The 21,252-nt window shown below is 47.1% G+C and overlaps 1 protein-coding gene across 6 annotated transcripts in view; it reads left to right on the forward strand.

Moving 5' to 3' along the window:
• Positions 1-21,252, forward strand: part of TMEM63C (transmembrane protein 63C) — a 127,696-nt gene that overhangs the window by 47,785 nt on the left and 58,659 nt on the right. Inside the window, exon 1 of one of the 6 annotated variants that reach the window (XM_082733640.1) lies at positions 2,660-2,763. The exons of 3 other annotated variants lie outside the window; for them this stretch is intronic. The gene's annotated coding sequence lies outside the window, so the exon portion shown is untranslated. 2 more of the 6 variants (XM_082733637.1, XM_082733638.1) reach the window with 2 other exon arrangements.

A 21,252-nucleotide genomic window follows, 5' to 3' on the forward strand; every position in this document is an offset into this window, starting at 1 on the left:
CCTCCCCACTCCAATTTTTACTGTTTCCTTCTTTCTACTTTCTTTCTTTCTTCTTTTTTTTTTTTTTTTTTAAGATTTTTTTTATCAGACAGAGATCACAAGTAGGCAGAGAGACAGGCAGAGAGAGGAGGAAGCAGGCTCCTTGCTGAGCAGAAAGCCCGATGTGGGGCTTGATCCCAGGTCCCTGGGATCATGACCTGAGCCTGAGCCGAAGGCAGAGGCTTTAACCCACTGCCACCCAGGCGCCCCATCTTTCTACTTTCTTTGAGCTTAGTTTGCTCTTCTTTTTCTGGTTTCTTAAGTTGGAAGAACAGGTTATTGGTTAAAGATTTTTGTGCTTTTTTTAGTGGAGGCATTTACACGTATAAATTTCCCTCTGAGCACTGCTTTCATCACATATCGTCAATTATAGAAGTTGTATTTTCATTTTTATTCATCTCAATATATTTTCTCATTTCCCTTGAGATTTCTTATTTGAACTTTGGGTTATTTAAGGGTGTATTGTTTAATTTCCATGTTTTTGAGTTTTCCAGATTTAGTTCTGTTACTGATTTCTAATTTTATTCCATTGTGTTCAGAGAACATGTTTAGTATAACTCCAATCTTTTAAAATTTATTGAGAACAGTTTTGTGGCCCAACCTAAGGTCTATACTGGAGAATGCTGCATGCGCACTTGAGAAGAATGGGCTGTTGTTGGGTGGAACATTCCAGAGTCATCATCTCTTAGGTCTAGTTCATTCATAGTATTGTCAAGTCTACTATGTCCTTGCTGATCTGTATCTAGTTGTATCCATTATCAAAATTGGCATTATTGTCAAACTGTTTACTTCCCCTAATCTTGTCAGCTTTTTCTTCATGTATTTTGATAATATACATATATGTTATATACATATATATTAGATATATATGTATATATACATATATATCAATATATATGTGATAGAATACATATATGTTTACAATTTTCATGCCTTCTTGATAGTGACCTTTTTATATAATGATTATTATATATTTTTATATACTATTTCTATTTTCTTTCTTTTTTTTTTAAAGATTTTATTTGTTTATTTGACAGGCAGCAATCACAAGTAGGCAGAGAGGCAGGCAGAGAGAGGAGGAAGCAGGCTCCCTGCTGAGCAGAGAGCCCAATATGGGACTCAATCCCAGGACCCTGGGATCATGACTCGAGCTGAAGGCAGAGGCTTTAACCCACTGAGCCACCCAGGCGCCCCTGTTATTTCTATTTTCATTATTATATCATGTCATTCTTTGTCCCTTGTAACAATTTTGCCTTAAAGTCTGTATTTTCTGATATTAGTATAATCACTCCAGCTCTCTTTGGTTACTCTTCGCATGAATGTCTTTTTCATCCTTTTAATTTGAGTGTATTTGTGTTTTGGGATCTCATGTGAGTCTCTTGTGAGCTTATATTTGTATATTTCTTTTTTTTTTTTTAAGATTTTATTTCTTTATTTGACAGAGAGGGAGCAAAGAGAGCACATGCAGAGGGAGTGGCAAAGAGAGGGGGAGGGGGAGAAGCAGGCTCCCCACTGAGCAGAGAGCCCCATAAGGGGCTCAAGCCCAGGATCCTGGGATCATGACCTGAGCTGAAGGCAGCCACTTAACCTATGAAGCCACCTAGGCACTCTGTGTATTTCTTTTTAATTCATTCTTCCAGTCTCTGCCTTTTGATTGCAGAGTTTAATTCACTTATATTTGAAGTAACTACTGAAAATATAGGACTTACTTCTATCACTTTGCTATTTGTTTTTTGTATGCCTTATCCTGCTATTGTTTTTCTCCACTACCATTTTTTGTGTTAAATAGATACTTACTTTCTCGTGTATCATTTTAATTTCTTTGTCATTTTTTATTACTATATATTTTTGAGTTATTTTCTTAGTGATTGCTCTGAGGATTACAACTGGCATCTTAATTTGTAACAATCTAGTTCAGATTAGTTTCAGTAGTATGCAAAACGTTTTGCCCTTGCATAGCTCTGTACCCACCTTTATGTTGCTATTGTCACAAATTTACATCTTTATACATTGTGTGTTTATTGACAAAGATTTATAATTTTTTGTTTTATTCAGTTTTCTTTTAAATAATATAAGAAAGAAAGAAAATACATTAACACTGACTTTTATATTTACCTATGCAGTGACCTTTACCAGTGTTTCTTGCTTCTTCATATAAAATCAGATTACTGTCTACTGTCCTTCCATTTCAACCTGAAGGATTCTCTTTAGCATTTCTCAAAAGACAGGTCTACTGGTGGTAAACTATATCAGTTTTTGTTTATCTATAAATGTCTATATTTCCGTCCTGCGAGAATCCCCCTGATGGAGGTGGGGAGCAGTTAACCTTAATGGAATATCAACATGAAGACTCGAGTATTCTTATCAACTTAATCCTCAGGGCATCAGCCAGACTCAGGACAGAATTGGGATAAAAATGCACAAGCTTCAACACTAAGATCTGTCTGGTCATGCTCCCAGTTGTCTCAATTCTGGATGGGAGAACCTTCCCTTTCAAATACCGCCAGAGTTCTAGCACAACAGAGGTGCTTCCTTTGTGATGTCATCAGCATCTGCCTCTGACCTGGCCCACCAGAAGTTTCTAATATTGATAATTGGCAGTGGCTGTTGGTTGATGGTGGATAAAAGTGACCTCTCACCAGTCATGAACTTCCCGTCTTCTGGGAGAGAAGCACTATAAAAGAGGCTACTACTAGCTAACAACATCTAAGTGGTGGAACACTGGTGAGTGGGGCCCTAGCCTGAGGCCAGGAGGAAGGGGGCCAGGGAGGCCAGGCTGTGCCAGCAGAGGGGAGGCCTAAATTCTCTGCCATGGAGGGCCAAGTGGTTATTAGGGCCTGGCTTCACTCTGGCCCCCCAACTTGGGGAATGCCAGCTTCCAATGAGGGGTCAATGCTATATTTCTGGACTTAAGCCTGAGGCCTTGTTCTATCTTGAAATCTATAATCTCATATCTGGTTAGATGGAAGAAACTGGAAAAATCATTTTCCACCCCAATACATTGCTCCCCTCCCTTCTGCACAGGAAATCAAATTCCCTCCTGTTTAGAAAAGCAGATTAGAGTGTGTGATAGAAACCCAAACCCCAAACATGGAAACATTCTTGGAAAGCTTTGATTTGGCTCTTGGGGGGCAGCAGATACCCTACAGTATCTGGACGGTCATTTAAGGTATGAAGAGTGATGTGATTCTGCCTTAAGTGTGTAAACCTGGTGATTCACAGACCTGTACCCCTGGGGATAAAAATATATGTCTATAAAAAATAAAAAATTAATAAAAAAAAATACTGTCCCTGTTAGTGGCACGAGTTTACATTCTGGGTCCTATAGCAAAATCTGTGGAGTCTTGTGTCTATCACCTCTGGACCCACAACCACCCTCCTCTGTTTACTCCCTAGCAGTCTTATCCAGCACCCAGCAGTGCTGACCCAGCTCCAGGTCTAGGGTGTTGGGGACTCTGGAGTACCCTTCCTGCCTTGAAGCCTAAAACCAGTGGAGTCTAATGAAAAATGGGGAGCTGACTCTTGCTGACTCTTCCTGCGTGTCCCACCTTTCCCCTGTCATACTGAGTTTTCCTGAGCATCTCATCTGGGCAGTACAGAAAGGCCATGAACAGTTGTGGAGGTTGTGTACAGTTGTGTTTGTTTTTTTGCAATTACATTCAGTTCTGCAATGAACATCCCTGTGTATGTATGTCTTTATGAGTTCAGGGGAATTTCTGATGAGATGATTTCTAGACAATAGTGGGGAGGTCCCAGGGTCACTGTGGGCCCATAACACTCTTCTGAGGGCTATGCTCCTGCACTTGTTCATTGGGATGGTCGAGAACCTCAGGCAATCTCACTGATCAATAATCAAAATCACCTTGCTAAGCTCTGGGATCTACCCTCTCTGCCTTGCAACACCACCATTAAGAAGTATCTGTTGAGGGGCACCTGGGTAGCTCAGTGGGTTAAAGCCTCTGCCTTCGGCTCAGGTGGTGATCCCACGGTCCTGGGATTGAGCCCCACATAGGGCTCTCTGCTCGGCAGAGAGCCTGCTTCCTTCTCTCTCTCTCTGCCTGCCTCTCTGTCTACTTGTAATCTCTGTCAAATAAAATAAATAAAATCTTTAAAAAAAATAAGTATTTATTGAGTCAGGGCACTGTGCTAGATAATAGGAATTAAAAGAAAAAGGAGGTAGATCTGATCCATAATCTAGTAGGGAAGAAGAAATATAATCAATGAACCAAAATCTCTGCTTTCTGATTCTTGAAGAAAAGTGTCACCTTGGATGGCTGAGTTTTCTGGATGCTGACGGTCTCTACCTTTAAACATATGTTTTATTTTACGTTAACCATTTTAGATCAGAAATACTTTCTAAATTAACCTTGTTTTCATCTTAAATGAAAATGTTTGGTCAGAATTAACCTTCTCTTAATGATGTAGCGTATTTCCAACATTACCCTGCAATACCATGATGTCCCCAGGCCTCTCGGAGTGACCCTGAACTAGAAGACTTCTGACTTTGTTTCATAGTTGTTCTATCTTCTCTTGCTCTTGACTTTTGCTTGTTTCACTGTGCTTGCTTATTTATGAGTCCTTCCTTCTTCCGGTGTGCTCCTGCTCATCTGCTGTAGGCTTGACCATCAGGAGACTACGTTTGTCAGTTAGGCTTCTGGTTCAGCTGTTGTGACAGAGACCAAGGTGTTCAGCCATCCAAGGCTCTTCTCCTCCAGGTCATCATGCAACTCATGTTCTTAATGTCTTGTTGAGTGGGCAACCCGAGGGTGCTGTCCTTGCCAGCTTCATCAAGCGGCTCCCCACCCATCCCCATGCCCATGGTCCAGTCTGCACAAGGGAAAAGAGGAAGTGGGGAGCAGGCAGCTTCCTTTTAAGAGTGTGGCCCAGAAGTGAAATATGTCACTTTCACTCATTTCCCATTGGCTAGAACTTAGTCCTGTAGCTGCTCCTGGCTGCAAGGGAGGCTGGGAAATGTAGTCTCTGGCAAGGTAGCCATGAATCCAGTTTTAATCTTGGAAGCTCTGCTGCTAAAAGGAAGTGGGAAGGAAAGCTATCAGGGGACCCTTGGCAGTCTCTGCCACCCTGGATATGCTGAAATTGTATGTAGAGTAAATGTAGGTGGGCTCTCATTGAAGATATCTACAAGGTGCTCTTCTGCAGAAAAAGCACCAATTCTGACAGTGTGACAGTTCCATCTGTCTGGATGGCTCAGGAGCCTTTGGTTCCTTTGCTGTTGTTCTGGATTATGTTCTCAAACAAGGCACTGGCCGTTAACAAAACAGTCATAAAGACAATAGCATAGTAGTCATTGTCTTTCATAGAACTCCTACCTTAGTCCACATAAGAGCATGAAAAATGTTCTCAGCACCCACGAGTTGGAAGCACCTTTCCTTCAAAAGCCTCCCCAAGCCCACAAAGCCTCAGCTATTCATTTCATACACCTTTACTGAGCACCTTCTACCAGCTTCACCCTCATCTAGGTGGCTGGTGTTCAGCTGGTTAGGACACTGGTTAGGACAGAGGGGTCATGTCTTTGATTAGATCATTTTAATGCCCGCCTGGCATTTTCATGGGTTCTTGTTCTTCCTCTTCTGTGTCTTCCTTTAGTGCACATCCTTGATGCCTCCTAGGTTTTGCCTCCAGGAGCAGGAGTGACTTCGGTTTGGGCTTATCAGTCTTATCCCTTGCTGCTGCTCAAACACTTTCCATGGCTCCCAGGGCCTACCTAGTAAAGTTCAAACTTCTGAGTCTTGTCTTTGAGGTCCTTGAAGACCTGCTTCCAGCTTTCCACTCTGGCCTCGGCTTCCACCAGAGGGCATGTCCAGGGGTCAGGCTCACTAGGGAAGCAGGCTGCGCAGGTTCTACGTGGATGGGACCTTGGCAGAGGGCTTGAAGAGCTGCTGAAACCAGCTCCTGATCTGGGCTAGAATACCCACCATTCAGTCTCCTCCCAGGACACTCAGTCCAGGATGCCTGGGAATTTCAGTGTTGGGTCTTCCCTTCACTTTATCTAGGTCTTTCCAAGAAAGGAGAGATGAACAGTGACCTGCTTCTTCTGTATGTGGAAAACTGAGTTAAGTACCTTCTATGCATTTTATATTCCTACCCACCCTGTAAGGTAGATACTGTAATCGGATTTCTTTTATTTGTGTCAAGGTGCCTGTTTAACAGATGAGGAAGGTAATTTCAGAGTGGTTAAGCAACTTGTACAAGGTGACATAGCTAGTAAGAGACAAAAGTCCGGATCTGAACAAAGGTTCAACTGCATCTGAAGACCATGTTTTTTCCACTTAACACTGGGCCTTTCTAAAGCCCCATTACATAAGGTCTCACCCTGAGGTCAGACACTAGTTCTGTAATGAGGAAACAGAGGAAAGGGACAACAAGCTGCTTCTGTTCAGGCTTCTCTCTCTCCTGCCAGTACCCAGGACAGTAACGATGGCAAACAACCACTAATATCTACTTAGCATCTACTTCGTGCACAATATCTCATTTCATCCTCATAACCGCCTTCCAATGTTGTTATTATTTCCTTCATTCTATATATGCAACGAATGAGGCTCAGAGAGGTTAAGCCCCATATTTAGAGGGCCCAGCGGGGATTCGAATCCAGGCAGCTAGAGTTCTTAAATGCTGCTCTTGCATTTATCTGGCTGAGAAATACCCCAGGAAGGCACAGCTCCCCTCCCTGCAGCATCTTGTACCTTGTATTCAGCTGCTTCCTCTAAGGTCTTCTCATCTGATTGCTAATAACTCCTAATGATCAATATCTTACCCTTATAAAACTGTAGACAGTCCCTTTTCAGCTCTCCTCACCCATTAGCCATTATACTGATAGTACAGGATAATGTCTATAAAATAAACATGCCTGGGTGGGCCCCTGTCTGGGAAAAAGAGAGTGAGTTCCCTACTACCCCTTACTCTGCAGACGGCTCTTTGGGGGTTCAAACACGGGTACCTGCCTCCAGGGCCCAAAGTAGCATCTCTAGCCCAATAGCCAGGACTTTGATGAAACTGGAGACAGGAAGGGGACAGTGGCCCAGGCTAACTGCAAATGACCCAGCCCACTCCTTTGGGCCTACCAGGCAGGGCTGTGGCCAATCTGTAGATCTTTTCTCTGCTGGGGGAGAAAGAGGGAGTACCAGCTACTGGGCACCAGGAGCTGGTCCCAGGGCGGGGCAGAACCCTGCTACCTTTGTGTCGTTGTGCATCTTTTCTTGCTTTGGCTGGCGCCCGGTGGGGAGGTTCGGAAGGAAGACACGCCTCAGAGGAGAGTTTGGGGTAGGGGTGAGGTTGTAGGGTGGGCGGAGAGCAGCAAGACAGCTACCGAGGCCCACGGCATCAGAGGGTGCCGGAGCCGTGGCTGCAGGGATCGGCAGCCTTGTGCATTTGCGATGGTAGTTTGCAGATGGTTCCTTGTAGAGACAGGGTCCCTGAGGCGGAGCCCGGGCCTTTGTATATGATAAACCAGCCTGCGTTCCCCGGTGGGTCAGAGCAGCTTTGGGGCGGAGCCAAGCTTGGCTCCAGCCGGGGAGGAGCCGGGATGCCGCTCCCGCGGTGATGCAGAGGGGAATTTGCTGACAGTCCCTTGCCAGGTGGGGCTGGCTTCACCAGGCCCGCGAGGAGGACCGGCTGGCTGTCTCCTCCCAGGTAAGGAGCGTGCTTGCTGTCACCGCATCCCGGCGGCCGGGGCACCCTGCCTGGGGCTGGGCCGTGACGCCCAGGCGCAGATGTGGTGAGCACGCGGGTGGTGTGAGCCAGGACTGATCAGGCCGGGAGAAGGGGAGCGGAATCCGGGTCCTGGACGGGGGAGGGGGCGGGGAGGGACTGCTTGCTCTTTGCTTTCCGGGACCTCGGACTGGGCGGGGTGGGGGTTGGGGAGACTGCGCCACAGTCCCTTGGCACGCTGGCTGGCTGCCGGCCTGGACCCAGGGAAGGGTGGAATGAGCTGCCCACCAGGGAAGGCCGTAGCTTGGTCGACTGTCTTCGCTGGGTTTGAGGGGGGTTGGGCGGGAGGCTCCCCCCAACCCCCCACCCCTAACCCCAGCCTCCGCCTGCTTGACAGCCAGGTGGGTTGCCTCTGCGAGTACCCCCACCCAGGGATTCCCCAGGGCTGTGCCGCCCACTCACTGGGCTGGGCTGGGAGGGGGGTGCGCTTCCCCCGCAGTCTACTGCACCGTTATGAGTTATGACAGCGTCACTGCTGCTGGCTGCCGGGTAGGGGTCTCATTCTGTATTGGTGGGCTGGGCTCCTGGGCCCCCTGGACTAGAGGATGCCACCTTTTCTCATATGCTTGCAGAGAAAGGTTCTTGCATCCATCCCCCTCTTGGCCTTGAGAGAGAAACTTTGGATTTGAGTGTAGGACCTGGGGAAACTGAGGCCGGGGGGTGCTGTGGCTTCACTGAGGTCACTTAGCAGGTCCTACAGAGCTGTCTTCCCAGGCACTGCCTTGACCATCTAATGCTCTCTGGAGGGGCAAGGGCCAATCTTGCTCTCCAGGCTCCTGGTCCAATTTGGGGTGGATGACCACCCCCACTGCAGGGCCCCCTTTTCCCAAACCCCAGAATGGAGGAGGTTACAACTTCTGCAGGGCCTCTCGGGTGTTAGGGGTGTGAACACTGCAAGGATAAGAGTTGTCTGGGGACAGGAGAAAATTGCTCATGAAAAACGCTCATCTGAGCAGAGGGGACTGTGGGCCTCTATCTCCTTGTGGGTTCTGGGAGAGAGGGAGAGTTGGCTTCTGGAGAGGAAGCCCTCAGGGGACAGCCCAGTTCCAGGCTTCAGTCCCCGTACTGGCCTTGTTGAAAGCCACCTGCAAGTTCTCAGGCTGCTGTGGGATGAGGAGATGGACTTTCTCCTCTGACGGCCTGCGTCTCACTGGAGAAGCAGCCAGGGAACCATGTTGGCAGGATGGCCTTCTCCCGACGCCACCCCTGGGGTGTAGCATCTCACCCTTGCTCTCTCCCCAACACCTGTCCCCTGGAGAAATGGACTACTGTTGGTTCTGTGGCTCTTGGAGGTGAACTCTTCCCAAATTCATCTTGTCCTCCTCCTGTCTGAAGCAGATGCCTTTCTCTCCAGGGAAACTGAGGTAGGGAGAGAGCTATATTTTACCTTAGAGCTAGAGCCAGCCAGCGCCATGGTGCAGGTGAGGAAACTGAGGCACAGAGGGCGCAGAGAGCTGCTCCAGGTCTCTCAGCGACACACAGGTCTCCTACGCCCCTGGCCCAGCACAGGGGTGTGGATGAGGCCCCTTCCTCTCTCCTCTCCTCCCACCGCCACCAGCCCTGGTAGTGTGAGGCCTTGAGCGCCTCCTGAGGGGTGGAGGCGGCTGTCAGTCAGAGGGGACAGCTCCAGCATTTTCTCCTTCTTTACAAGATGTTTTCAAGTTAGAAAGAAAGCAGCTAGAAGAGGGGAGACAAAGTCACTCAATTCCCTTCCCATCGTGCTCCCACAGGGGACAGTTTCCGTGGGGCTCTTGGGGCAAGTGCACCTCTCCCTCCTGTCCGGGTGCCAGCTGTTGTGGCCACAGCTGGGAGAGGACCCACGGGGCCAGTGGCTTCAATCCCCCCTCGGACTGCGGACTGCAGGGCAGGATGGCGGTTCCTGCCCAGCCCAGCCTTATTCTGAGTGAAAGGGGAGTTACCTTGTTCCTGGCGCATGAGGCAGGGCTCTTCAAACACAGCCCCTGAGCAAAGAGCCCCAGAAGCTGGACCCTGGTGATTCTGCAGCATGGCTTGGGCTGCAGGGGGGTCACCAGTAATCACCAGGGGGACCTCTCGGAAGAGATGGGGTTCCCCGTAAACCAGATCAGAACTAGCTGCCCATGGGGTGACAGTACAATGCCAGAGAGAGAAGAGGACCTATCTGGCTGGTGTCCAGTTCCTCTGCTGGGATGCCCTGAGGGTCTCCAGAACAAGGACCACTGCTCCATCCTGAGAAGCTGGTGGTGTGTCCCTCCCGGCCAGCAGAGGCAGGGTCAGGCTGTGGAGAGGCTCCTGGAAAGGAACCACCCGTGGAGAAGCATGGCATAGGTTCTGGACCAGAGCTGTTTTTGGCTGGCCCCCTGCCGTTGGTTTTCCTACCTGACAGCTGGGTGTGAAAACACCTTCTTCAGCTGGGTCAAAGGGCTTTGGAAACATGTCACCCATTTATTACAGATGGGAAGGGCTATTCCTGGACACTGGTGTAGATCCAAGCTGTTTCCAGCTTTCTTGCGGGAAAATGTGGCTCTTCCCTCTATGGGGGATGCCCTCTCCCCTGTGGACAGTCTAGGGCACTCCTCGAAGGCTTGGAAGGCAGGCCATCCCTCCCTCGTGCCCCTGAGGTTGTATTTGGGCCCCTGAGGGCTTCTGTTGGCTGCCTGTGATATTTAGCAGAACTCCCCCACAGCCAAGCACTGGTGACCGGGGGCGCTGAGGACCTTGCTGCCAGTCTGTACCCTCCCCACTGTCTGTCACAGCCCAGGGACACTGTCTCTCCTCTGGTTCTTCCTGGGAAGCGGCTGGTGGAAGAACCACGGAGATGATGGTCATAAAGTCCTGGGAGCTGTTTGCACGCAGTGTCCAGAGTGCAGGAGACCGCCCAGCGTTTGGAGCCTCAGGCAGGCTCGCTCTGGGAACAGCCATAACGACAACACTCTGAGGAAGTGAGATCAGCAGCTTTAAAACACCGTTTAGCCTGGGGCAGGACCCTGTGTCCTCTCTCTGTCTTGGGAAAGCCACGGTTTTCCTGGGTTACTCACCTATCAGCTTGGGTGCTGTGGACTGGACTCCCATTCTTGCCGTGAATTGGCTGGTGCAACTCATGCAGAACAGGGTTCCACGGGGAGCTAGGATGAGAACGGGGCAGCTCATGGGGTACCATGTGTCCTTGTCATGGATTTGTCGAGACCGCCCTGGGCAAACTGAGGCAGCTCTTACAAAGAACGCCGGTGGCCAGACCCCTGCGTCCTGTGTTTCTAGGGCAGGGAAGGCAACTAAGCTGCCATGTTACTCCCCAGCACCCGCGGCTGCCGAAACCGGGAGAGGCAGGGGTGGGGTGGCGGGGGCAGGGCGATGCCCACAGTCACCCCCTGCCTCCTCCTGGTGATTCGGATTGTTCCAAAAGGGAACTGAAGCCTGGAGCCATTTTCAAAACCAGGATCCAAGTGTCCTGGGATCCCCCGGGCTGTCGCCCCCAGGCTTCCATCCTGCTGTTCCGCACAAGCTCTCCTAAGACAAGATCGGCGGAGTCTTCCCAGAATTGTGCGCCACAAGAGGGACACTGGCCTCAGGCCATAGGATCCTGTCAAAAGAGAAGGGCATCCTGAGATCTTTGGAGGTCCAGATGGGCACGATGTGCCTTGGCCACCTGGCTGGGGATGTGGCCGTGTGATGGGCTTTGACATGGGGGCCTCAGCGCCTCAGGTGTCTGAGTGGCAGTGAGGGGACCCTAGGCTGGAAATGCTGCAGAGAGCAAATGAGCCCCTGGGGACAGCAACGGGGTTTCGCTGGGGGCCGTGGAGCACGAGGGACAAGGCACACACAGACACCTTGTCTGGGGGCACACGGGAGCCAGGTTTCTACCCTCTTCATTATCTGCTGGTTTCATTTCTCTCTCTGAGTGTTCTGTTCACAACCTGGTGAGCTAATCCCCGCCACAGGGGGCCAGCCCAGCCCCTGGGGCATGGGGGTGGGGGGAATGTCAGGAAGCAGAAAGGTGGACATACCTGCATGTGCTTAGAGACCCGGAACCCTGTTCTTTCCATGCGCTCCCCCCTTTACTGGCTCAGTGGTGGCTGTCCGGGGTCTCTGGGCAGGCTGGCCACGTTTTGGTGGCAGTGGTTGACCAACAGTGTGGACAGCTTCGGGCACTGTTTGAACTGAGCTGTTGCCTCCAAAAGAGCAGGCAGATGGCCTGGTCTTCCCAGAACCAGAGGGTGTGTGTGGGGCATGGGGGACAGGTGTGGGGGACGTCTGTCCTTCGGTAGGACTGGAGCTCTTCTGGACTGGGAGCTCATGTGCCCAGACCTGCAAACGCAGCCAGGCTCTGGGGAGAGCTGCTCAGGCAGTGGAACGACACCCTGAACCGTGTCCCTGCCCTGAGGTCCTGGTGCCACTGAGTGACCTCACATTCCTTGTTACTCCTGGGGGAGGGGCAGAGCAGGTGTGAGTGGCCCACTTGATGGATGCGAACACTGAGGCTCAGAGAGGTTTTTAACAGCCACAACCACACGCAGGCACATGTACATTCGCCGGCTCCAGAGCGGCCGAACCCAGAGCGGGTCCAGGCCTGTGTGACTCCCAAGGAGTGCCCCTCCTCCCGAGCATGGCTGACAACCTCCGCTCACCTGCTATCCCCGCTGCGGGTGGTTTTGCTGAAGTGGCTTAAGACAAAAGGACTTGGAAGTGAAGGTCGTGCGTGTGTCCCCTTTCCCTCCACTCTGGGCCGGGTGCCCAGAGCAGGGCTCTGCTGAAGGACTGCAGGGAATACAGGAGGACAGGACTCCCACCCCACCATCACCTCAGGCCCCGGGATGCACTGCAGGCTTGATCAGACGGGCTGAGCTAGGCCAGGGCACGAGATTCAATGCAGGGGCCCTGGCTTCATGCTTCACGGAGGGTCTCCCCAGTCCCCTGGCCTGACACCTGCCTAGAGCAGCCAGAATGGAGGGGACAGGCAGCAACGGCCTGGGCTCACAGGACTGCAAAGCGGAGGACGCGGAGGGGCTGAGTCCCAGCACTCTGCTGTGGGTCTGGGGCAGAAGTCCAGGCCCAGTGACCTGATCCGTCCCCAGAGACAGAGGGAGGAGAGAGGCGGAGGTGGGGGGGACAGGCTCTCTGACTTACTCCTACTCCAGGGCCTGGGTACCCCAGCGATTTGCCTCTTATCACGTGAGTCATCTTTGAGCCCATCTCTGACCTGGTCACTTCTTACCGGCTCCCCAGAGCCTGCCATTGGAGACTGAGCTTGGGTTAGACCCACTTACCTTTTCCAACCTGTCTTCCTGCTTCCTTCCACCTTCCCACACACTCTGTTCTGTCTCAAGGCTCTTCCTGCATGGAGCGGGGATGGCCCCCTCATGGTTCAGCTAAGAACCACCACTCAGTCACAAGGTGCCCAGGCCGTTTGACCCACCCCGTCCTCCCAGCCCAGTCATTCTGTCATCCCCAACCTCATTCGGTCAGACCCTTCCTGCCTTTCAAACTCCGGCTCCCATGCCACCTCCTCCATGAAGCCTTCCCTGGATCCCCGCCAGGAGAGGTCTCATAGCCTTTATTAATGCACTTGTCCCATTAGCATCTGTCTCTTGTGCTAGACAGTGAGCTCATCCTGACATTTGTCAAGTGTTCACTGAGTGCCAGTCACACACATGTCCTCTGGTAACTTGTGGGGGAGGGGGCAGGTGGGCAAGCCAACTGATCGTGGCGACAGCTGCCGAAATGCTGGAGTAATGGCGGGAAGAAGCACCGCGGATGTTTCCGCAATGACATTCAAAACTGCAACGGTACATACTTTATGACCAACAGTTTCGCATCTAGGTGTATAATTACCTCGAGAAACTCACACGTGTGCTTGAGGAGACAGCTCCAAGGGTATCTAGGGCAGTAAGGCTGGAAGCACAAAAGAGGTCTCCACGTCCGTGTCTTCAGTGTCTACAGGGATGGAACAGACAACTACAAATGTGATCTTACACAGCAGTTAAAACACACGGAATTGGGAGATTTTATGTTTTGTAACTTCTACCTCAATAAACACACGCGCGATTGGTATTAGCATAAATAAATCTCAAACAGTATTGCATGAAATGGGAAATTGCCGAATAATACCGTTCAGGAACATTTCATTTCTGTGGCAATCACAGACAAAACTGTTTGTGATTTATGGATGCAGACGTGTTGCAGTAGCTACTAGACTCGCACTTGTGGTCTTGGACGAGGGGAAGAAGGAGCTGGTGCCGGTGGATGCAAGGAAGGGCTTTTAATTTCCGAGTAATGCTGCTTTTAACAAAAAAGATCTGAGGCAAAAATGATAGAATGTTAACACGAGTTAATTCCATTGGTTTTATTCTTTTAATTTTTTGTGTTTAGAGGTTTTCAAAATTATGGAATGCCTGGGTGGCTCGGTTAAGCATCTGCCTTCAGCTCAGCTCATGATCCCCAAGTCCTGGGACTGAGCCCCGTCTCTGGCTCCCCACTCAGCGGGGAGTCTTCTTCTCTCTATTTCCCTCTGCCCCTCCCCTCGCTTGTGTGCTTTCTCTCTCAAATAAATTTAAAACAATTTTTTAAAGATTTTATTTATTTATTTAACGGAAAGAGATCATAAGTAGGCAGAGAGGCAGGCAGAGAGAGAAAGAGAGAGAGGAGTTCTCTGTTCACTGAACAGAGAACCTGATGTGAGGCTCGATCCCAGGACCCTGGGATCCTGACCTGAGCTGAAGGCAGAGGGTTTAACCCACTGAGCCAACCAGGCGCCCCTAAATAAATTCTTTTTTTAAGTTTTCAAAATTAGAGGCACCTGGCTGGCTCAGTCAATGGAAGCCTGAGACTCTTGATCTTGAGGTTGTGAGTTCGAGCCCCATGTTGGGTGTAGAGATTACAAATAAAATCTTAAAAAAAACTTTTTTTTAATTAAAAAAAAAAGTAGACTTGAATGTCAGAGGAAAGGCACTGACTTTTCCCGGGGAAGCCAGGAAAGTTTCCAAGAGGAGGTGGCAGCTGGGGATTGAAGACAGGGTGGGAGTCGTCACGTGTTACTGGGTGAGGGGGACTTGTGAAAAGGAGATGTGGGATGTTCAAGGCCAGGGCACATGTGCAGGGGCACTCCGCACTTTTAAAATGTTTTCTGAATGCCCCTCCCCCACTGCCTTCCTCCTCCTCATCCCTGATTCCAGCTACTCAGTCTCTGGGCCATGCACATGGTCAGTAGGCTGCTGTTCGAACAGCATGTGTCCTTGGATGAGTTTTTAAAGGTCTAAGTAATCTCATGGGGGTTGGGGTAGGAGTGAGCCAAATATATAAAATTGAACATTAAAATGAGGAAATAGCCGCTAATACAGAGAAAAGAAAAAATATTCTTGGAGGATTCTGTGCTTGACCACATGTAAATTCAGCTGAAAATCAACTGAAACTGAAACTGATAGTTTTCTGAGAAGATATAAATCAGCAGTTTGACCCCAGAAGAACTAACTAGAAAGTGTGAATGGATCAATAATCACGAGAGAAACTGAGTTTTCATAAAACTCTCCCCCAAAACCCTGAGGTTTAGCCAACTTTGAATTTTTATAAACCTCCAAGGAAAGGATATTGCTATGTTTTTAAAAATATTAATTTATTATGAGAGAGTTATAATTTATTATAAGAGAGATAGAGAACCCCAGGCAGATTCCAGGCCCAGCATAGGGCCCGAAGCAGGGCTCGATCCCATGACTGGAGCCAAAATCAAGAGTCAGATGCTTAACTGACTGAGCCACCCAGGCGCCCCTAATTACATGTTTTTGAAGCTGCACCAACCATGCCAGACCATAGAGAAGGAAAGATTCCAAATTATTCTGTGAAGCTGGCATAGCACTGACAACACCAAAAAGGAAAAATGACTGAAAAAAAAAATCCAATTTCTGAAGACTGGTGCAAAATTCAAAAATTAATAACAACAAATAGAATTGCACAGGGTTATGTTTAAAAAACAAATGCACCACAAGCGAGTGGGACTATCTTGAACCAAGTAATAGGTCAAAAGAGGTGAAAACTCACGTAAACAGCTCCATAAATGCTAAAAATGGCTTAAAGGCATTTGGTAAAGTTCAACATATGTCCCTGATTGTATCTCCACTTTTTAAATGTTTTTGTCACTTTATTTTATTTTCTTGCATCTCGGTAAGTATACTTTTTAATCCCCATCCCCTATTTTACCCATTCCCCCCCCACGCACCTCCCCTCTGCTAACCATCAGTTTGTTCTCTATAGTTAAGAGTCTATTTCTTGGTTTTTCTTTCTCTTTCTCCCTTTCCTTTGATCATCTGTTTTGTTTCTTAAATTCCACATGTGGGTGAGATCATATTTGTCTTTTTCTGACTTACTTTGCGTAGCATAGCACTTGCTAGCTCTATCCGTGTCATTGCAAATGGTAAGATTTCATGCCTTTTTTATGGCTGAATAATATTCCATTGTCTCTATATACCATATCTTCTGTATCCATTCATCTATGGATGAAACTTGGGCTGCTTGTATACTCTGATTATTGCAAATAATGCTGCTATAAACAAAGGGATGGGTGTATCCCTTTGAATTCGTGTTTTTGGTTTTGTGGGTAAATACCCATTAAGTGCAATTACTGGGTTTAGGGTAGTTCTATTGTTAATTTTTTGAAGACCCTGTGTACTGTTTCCCACAAAAGCTGTACCAGTTTGCATTCCCACCAACTGTGCATAAGCGTTTCTTTTTCTCCACATCCTCACCAACATTGTATTGTTGATTTCAGCCATTCTGACAGGTGGGAGGTGATAGCTCATTGTGGTTTTGATTTGCATTTGCCTGATGATGAATGATATTGAGCATCTTTTCATGTGTCTGTTGGCCATCTGGATTTGTCTTCTTTGAAAAAATGTTTATTCATGACTTCTACCCATTTTTAAATTGGATTATTTGGTTTTTGGGCGTTGAGTTTTATAAGTTCTTTGTACATTTGTACATTCTGGATACTTACATTTTATTGGATATGTCATTTGCAAATATTCAGTGGGTTGCCTTTTTGTTTTGTTTCTTTCACTATGCAAAAACTTTTTATTTTTTGATGTGGTCCCCATAGTTAATTTTTGCTTTCATTTCCCTTGCCTCAGGAGACATGTCTGGAAGAATGTTGCTATAGCTGATGTTAGAGAAATTATTGCCTGTGCTCTTTTCTAGGGTTTTTACGGCGTCAGGTCTCACATTTATGTCTTTAATCCATTTTGAATTTATTTTTTTGTGTAGTATAAGAAAGTGGTGCAGTTTCATTCTTTTGCATGTTGTTGTCCAGTTTTCCCAACACCATTGGTTGAAGAGAGACTGTCTCCCATGGTGTAGTCATTCCTCCTCTGTTGAAGATTAATTGACCTTATAATTTGGGGTTCGTTTCTGGGTTTTCTGTTCTATTCCATCGAACTATGTATCTGTTTTTATGCCAATACCATACTATTTTGATCACTACCACTTTGTAATATAACTAGAAATCTGATACCTCCAGCTTTGCTTTTCTTTTTCAAGATTGCATTGACTACTCAAGGTCTCGGTTTTAACTCTTATTTAATAGGAATAGATGGACATTGCTTAACATAATATTATGCATGTGTGTGTATGTGTGTATATAGATATACACACATACGAGGGGAAAATGACCTTAAACATTCTTTAACATTCCTCTAGAAGTACACTCCAATACAAATTTTGAAAATAGAAGTTATAAAAGGAGGCCAACTTATCAAGCTGTAGACGATAAGATTCATTATCTGGAGAAAAAAAGAACAAGGTCATCTCCTGAAAAACTATGAGAAATAATAAAGGAATAGAGTAAGATGACTGCTAATAAGTATTAAAATGGTATTTATGACATAGAAACTTTAGATTCTTAGAAAATAAAACGGAAGGGAACATTTACAGTATCAGTAAACGTGTTAAATCTACCTAGGAGTTAGTCTAACGGGAGGTGGCAAGAACCGGTCTGGCTGCTGCCGTTCACCTCTGTTCCCCAGCACTTAGAAGGGGGCCCAGCAATGGTAATAAAGATTTGTCAAATGCTGAAACTGGCTGATGAATCAAGGGAACAGAAGCCTTTATGTAGACAGAGACCCAAGCACATCTGAGAGGCAGTGGTGACGGTAGTCATCACTGCCATACAGTGGTCCCTGTATGCCAGGAGCTGTGGGACGCCCCCTACCTGTAGCCAAGCCTGGGACCCAGCCCGCAGAGCAGTCCTAGTGCACTCGAGAGGAGTGTATGTGCCACTGCCCTTGCGAGGGGTGTCCCACATCCATGTATCCGGACCAGTAGGTCTATAGTGTTGTAGATACTCAAGTCCTCTGACTCCTTATTGATCTCTCTGGGGGTCTACCCATTATTGCAAGTGGTTTATTAAACCCCCTCCTCCGTTGAGTTACTCTTTTCTCCCTTCAGTTCTGTCTGTGTCATATCATTGCGTGCTCTGCTGTTAGGTGCCCATGTATTTATAATTATCATCTCTTCCTGGAGAATTGACCTTTTTAATCATTCTAGAATAGACTTCTTTGTGCCTTGCGGCAGTTTTGAACTTTGGATCTACTTTGTCTGGGGGACAGTGTGACCACCCCTGCTTTCTCCTGGTTCTTTTCTTTTTTTTTTTTTCCCCCTCTTCTGGTTCTTATTTGCATACAGTATCTTCTCCCATACCCCCCTTTTTTTATTTCTTTTCAGTGTAACAATTCATTGTTTATGCACCACACCCAGTGCTCCATGCAATACGTGCCCTCCATAATACCCACCACCTGGTTCCCCCAACCTCCCACCCCCCGCCCCTTCAAAACCCTCAGATTGTTTTTCAGGTCCATAGTCTCTCATGATTCACCTCCCCTTCCAATTTCCCTCAACTCCCTTCTGCTCTCCATCTCCCCATGTCCTCCATGTTATTTCTTGTGCTCCACAAATAAGTGAAACCATATGATAATTGATTCTCTCTGCTTGACTTATTTCACTCAGCGTACTCTCTTCAGGTCCCATCCATGTTGCTACAAAAGCTGGGTATTCATCCTTTCTGATGGAGGCATAATACTCCATAGTGTATATGGACCACATCTTCCTTATCCATTCGTCCGTTGAAGGACATCTTGGTTCTTTCCACAGTTTGGCGACAGTGGCCATTGCTGCTATAAACATTGAGGTACAGATGGCCCTTCTTTTCACTGCATCTGTATCTTTGGGGTAAATACCCAGTAGTGCAATTCCAGGGTCATAGGGAAGCTCTATTTTTAATTTCTTAAGGAGTCTCCATATTGTTCTCCAAATTGGCTGCACCAACTTGCATTCCCACCAACAGTGTAAGAGGGTTCCCCTTTCTCCACATCCTCTCCAACACATGTTGTTTCCTGTCTTGCTAATTTTTGCCATTCTAACTGGTGGAAGATGATATCTCAATGTGGTTTTGATTAGAATCTCTCTGATGGCTAATGATGATGAATATTTTTCATGTGTCTGTTAGCCATTGGTATGTCTTCCTTGGAGAAGTGTCTGTTCATTTTTTCTGCCCGTTTTTTGACATGATTATCTGTTTCTTGTGTGTTGAGTTTGAGAAGTTCTTTATAGATATTTTTTTTCCTCTTCTGGTTCTCATTTGCATACAGTATCTTCTCCCATCCTTTTGCCTCAGCCTACATATGTCTTAAGGCTTGCTCAGGTGAGTCTGTTACAGACAGCCCCGTAACCAAAATAACTCACTTAATCCTTATCATAGGTAATGCTGTTATTATTATCATTTTGGAGGGGGAAACCAAGGCACAGGAAGGTCAGGTAACTTCTCTTAGATCCAGTGAAGCTGGAATTTGAACCAGCACTTGACTCAGAGATCATGCTCTTTGTGTCCATCCTTGTACATGGTTAAATTGAGATTCTGAATTTAGAGGAAGGGTGGTGGTATGGAGGGAAGGAAGAGAATATTCCTACATGACTTTGGGGCAACTCTCTACCTCCTTGGGGGAAAAATAAAGCTTGGCCCCACTATAGTCCTTACACCAAAATATATTCTAAGAAAAAAAAAAAAGATTAAAATGAAGAAAGGAAAAAACCCAAATTGTACTAGTGGAAAACAAGGGCAAGTATTCTTAAGATGCTCTAGTAAGAAATTCTTCTGACTACAGAAAAATAAGAAATTTCTGTAAGCCTAAGATGTCATAAATAAAATAAAAGAGACCTATGACAGTTTAGAAAAACCTCTTAAGACTCACCATCACTCAGCATCAGGGAAATACAAATCAAAACCACAATGAGATACCACCTCACACCAGTCAGAATGGCTAAAATTAACAAGACCGGAAACAACAGATGTTGGCGAGGATGCGGAGAAAGGGGAACCCTCTTATACTGCTGGTGGGAATGCAAGCTGGTGCAGCCACTTTGGAAAAACAGCATGGAGGTTCCTCAAAAAGTTAAAAATAGAGCTACTCTATGACCCAACAATTATACTATTAGATATTTACCCAAAGGATACAAATGTAGTGATCCACGCACTCCAATGTTTATAGCAGCAATGTCCACAACAGCCAAACTGTGGAAAGAGCCTAGATGTCCATCGACAGATGAATGGATAAGGAAGATATGGTGTACACACACACACACACACACACACAGAGGACTATTACTCAGCCATCAAAAAGAATGAAATCTTGCCATTTGCAACAACGTGGATGGAACTAGAGGGTATTATGCTAAGTGAAATAAGTCAGAGGAAGACAAATACCATAAGATTTCCCTCATATGTGGAATTTAAGAAACAAAATAGATGAATATAGGGGAAGGGAAGGAAAAATAAGATAAAAACAGAGAGGGAGGCAAACCATGAGATGCTGAACTCTAGGAGGCAAACTGAGGGTTGCGGGAGGGGAAGGAGGCAGGGGGATGGGCGGGTGATGGGCATTAGGGAGGGGATGCGAGATAATGAGCTCTGGGTATTATATGCAAGTGATAAATCTTGAAATTGTACCCCTGAAACTAATAATATACTTTGTGTTAACTAAACTGAATTTAAATTAAAAAATAAAAAAACAACAAAGATGCTTTAAAAAAATCAGTAAGATAAACTGGAGAGGACATAAGCCGTCACAGAAAAATAAATGCAAAGGCCAATCAATCAATAAACATGAAAGTAACATCTGCTTTTTCTGATCATTACAAAATGACACATCAAAACTAGACATCAGTTTTCAAGGTTTTTAAAAAAAATTTTTTTTTAAAGATATTATTTATTTATTTGACAGACAGAGATCACAAGTAGGCAGAGAGACAGGCAGAGAGGAAGGGAAGCAGGCTCCCCGCTAAGCAGAGAGCCCTATGTGGGGCTCGATCCCAGGACTCTGGGGTCGTGACTGGGATCAGGACCCAAGCCAAAGGCAGAGGCTTTAACCCACTGAGCCACCCAGGCACCCCGATATTGGCAAAGTTTAAAGATTTGATAACAGACGGGGTGGGGGGGGGCAGGCACTCTTGTGTGTGGCTGGGGCAGTTCAGACT

This window comes from Mustela nivalis, assembly GCF_964662115.1.
Source record: "Mustela nivalis genome assembly, chromosome: 6".
NCBI classification, from domain to species: domain Eukaryota; kingdom Metazoa; phylum Chordata; class Mammalia; order Carnivora; family Mustelidae; genus Mustela; species Mustela nivalis.